Consider the following 3,578-nt stretch of genomic DNA (forward strand, 5'->3'; position numbering starts at 1 on the left):
AGTTTGTTAAAAAAGGACCCTGGTACCTCTCCATGGAGACCCTCGGTAACTCCCCCTCCGCCTGTGCTACTTGAGGGGGATGAACATTTCGAGGTTGCGAATATCCTCGACTCCAAACTGAAACGTGGTAAACTCTGGTACCTCATTGAGTGGGTGGACTTCAGACCCCAGCACCGCGAATGGGTGGAAGAAGGGGATATTCGGGCCCCTTATCTGATTCGTAAGTTCCACAAGAAGTTCCCGGGCAAACCAGGAGGCCTCCCGCCCACACCGGGAGATCTCCCGCCCTGCCCGGGAGACGGAGGGTAAGGTGTATTTTGGAGGGGGCAGTATGTCAGCAAGCTGCCATTGTGTTCTGTGTTTCCTGTACGCTTGTACAGTTCATTCCCCCCCCCTCTCCCTGCTAGCCTGTATTTTATTTTGCTGTAATGCTAAGCCGAACATCTGGAGGACGTGGTGTAGGAGGTGAGCTTGAATGCTAGCTTGTTGCCTTTAGAGCCTGGGAACTGCACCTGTATTATGTCTGGAGATAGTAGTGTTCCCAGGGATTGAGCGCGCAACCGTTTCCCTTTACCCGCCAGCGGGAAAGTGATCCATTGGTTCGGTACCTGGTTCAAATCCCTTTATTATGCTTGACCTGGCTGTTTGTACCCATTCCTAACAAAGAACTTGTTTGAGTATCTTTCCAAAGCTTTGAAATAAATTTTGCTTTTCTGAAACGTGGATTTATTCTCGATGCTTGGGGATCCAACACCTACCCAGAATGTGCCCCCAAATCTCCAGGAATTTCCCAGCCTAGAGTTGGGAACCCTAAGTGGACATCATTAGGTACTGTGTGTGATAATATTCATGAGAACAAAAATGATCAGGAAAACATCTGGGTTTACCAAAGCAACACCGTAACATCTTGGTCTACTCAGGTGTGATTTCAGGAGAACAGGAAGGTACCATATGCAGTGAGCATGCTAGAAATTGGACTGAAATTAACATTGGTTTGCAGAGGAAATTCACATTCGGAAAAGAAACAGAACAAAAACAGCTTCCTTGTTCCTTCCAGAAACTGCTCTAGCAACTTGGTATGGCTACTGATGTACAGCTATAGGAACAACTGTTGCTGCAGCAGCTGTTATCGTTCACTGATAAAAGATACCAGCAGATGGTCAGCCTGCCCAGAGAAGGCATGCTAGGGCACAACTGCCCAGCTCAAGGGCATGCTAGGGCAACTTCATCACATCCAAAGACTGTCTGGTGTTCTGTTGCAGCTGCAGGAGGCAGTATCATGCAGTTTGCCTCCCATCAGGCACTATAAAGCTGCCAGAGTATTTCATTTGCAAATAATGCGTGCATCAGAGATTACACTAAATCACTTTTGTCCAACCATTAATGTTATGGGGGGGGGGGTGAATTTCCATTTATGAATCCTCCCTGTAAGTTCCAAAGTGAACGATGGTGGATAAGAGTGTCCAGAGGAGCAGGTCAGGGGAATCAGTGGGGGGGAAGGAAGGAAGGAAGGAAGGAAGGAAGGATGGAAGGAAGGAAGGAAGGAAGGAAGGAAGGACGGACGGACGGACTGTGGACCAGTGCCTGTGTGTGTGTGGGCTCCTGGGTGCAACTGGGTTCCCTCCCCCTTTTCTCTGTATTCATGCCCTCATGATCCAGTCTTTCTCAGTAAGAAAGCAATGTGAACTGTTTTAGAGGAGGAATAACAACAAGCCAGTGAGGTGGATTAGGCTGAGAGTGTGTGTGTCCAAGTTCACCCAGCACATTTCCTTTGTAGGAAGTTGTAGCTATTTCTCTGGGGAAGAGTATAGTTTTGTGTACAAACACATGGCCTTCAATCTGTGTCAGGATGCCTTCTCATGTTCTTGACCAGCACATGAAGCAATTTATGTACAAAAGCTTGCAATGCCCAGCCATTTCATGTTTTACTGCGGGTCCTAGGCTCAGAACATTGAGCATGAAATTTCTGTAATAAATGTCAATAAATCAAAATTAGGTTTTTTAGCTTACAGATTCACTGCCACAGGAAGTGGTGGCGGCTACAAGCATGGACGGCTTCAAGAGGGAATCAGATAAGCATATGGAGCAGAGGTCCATCAGTGGCTATTAGCCACAAAGTATAGATAGGGGCTCTGGGGCAAGGGATGCTCTGTCTTCTTGGTCCTTGGGGTGGGGGTCAACAGTGGAAGGGCTTCTAATGTCCTGGCCCCACTGGTGGACCTCCTGATGGCACTGGTATTTCTGGCCACTGTGATACAGAGTGTTGGACTGGATGGGCCTTTGGCCTGATCCAACATTGGCTTCTCTTATGTTCTTATGTTCTTATATACACCTGAATAGCATATTCAAGATTGCTACAGCATAGACATTTTGATGCAATAATTCAGAGCAAGAGGTGTCAGTTATCAGAGACTGTTAAATAGACAAAATATTGTAAGAGTGCTAGTGTTATAAGCATGTTTTATTTAAAGTTTCAAAAAATCTGTGTCTGTGTCTTTAATAAAGTTTATATCTCCATTACCTGGCATTACATATTATGACACACATGACCCTAACCCTCATAACAAATGAGTTTGACACTCCTGCTCTAGGCTGATCCTGCATTAAGCAGGGGGCTGGACTAGATGGCCTGTATGGCCCCTTCCAACTCTGTCATTCTGTGACTATAGAATTAATGACTTGTTGACATTTTAAATATATCACACTCTCTTTTAGATTTCACATATGGAAAGTTATATTGTTACTGTCGAGTTGTTATAAGTATTTCAATCTATAGTGGATTTACATGTTTTGTCAATTATTATGCACAAAGTTATAAAAAGGAGAGGAGGGAGGGAGGGAGAGACTTTGACAAGGTACCTCACCAAAGACTCCTAAAACAAGAGGATGGGTTCTCTTATGGATTAAAAACTGGTAAAATGACAGGAAGCAAAGCACAGGAATAAATGGGCAGTTTTCAGAATGGAGGGAAGTAATCAGTGAGATCTCAGAAGGATCCGTATTCAGGCTGGTACTATTTATTCATAAATGATCTGGAACTGGGGGTGAGTCGTCCAGTGGCCAAGTTTGTAGATGGCGCCAGACTATTCAAGAGGGTGAAAACCAAGGCTGGCCGTGAAGAGCTCCAAGAGGACCTCCACAAATCGGGTGCATCATGGGTGACAAATGTGGGGCAAATCAAGTTCAGTGTTGGAAAGTGTACAGTGATGCGCATTGGAACAAAAACACCCAACCCCAAGTCTAGGTGGATGGGGGGTGGGGGTGGTGTCTAGACTTGCGGAGACTGGGAGGGGGAAAGATCTTGGGGTCGTCCTAGTGGAGAGAGCTCGATGGGAGCGTCGGCCCAGCCTGCTGCAGCAGTGAAAAAGGCTCTGTGCTGGTGATGATTCTTAGGGGGGCGGAGTATAAAAGGGCTGACACTGGAATGCCCCCCCACCCCCACATAGGTCTATGGTGGTGCGGCCTTATCTGGAAGACCGTGTCCAGGTCTGGTCCACCGGATTTCAAACGGGACACACACCGCAGAGCTAGAGGAAGTGCCGAGGAGGAGGAGGGCGACCAAGAGGACTGGGGGGGGG

Source organism: Gekko japonicus, unplaced genomic scaffold (assembly GCF_001447785.1).
Source record: "Gekko japonicus isolate JY-2015 unplaced genomic scaffold, Gekko_japonicus_V1.1 scaffold1667, whole genome shotgun sequence".
Taxonomy (NCBI): domain Eukaryota; kingdom Metazoa; phylum Chordata; class Lepidosauria; order Squamata; family Gekkonidae; genus Gekko; species Gekko japonicus.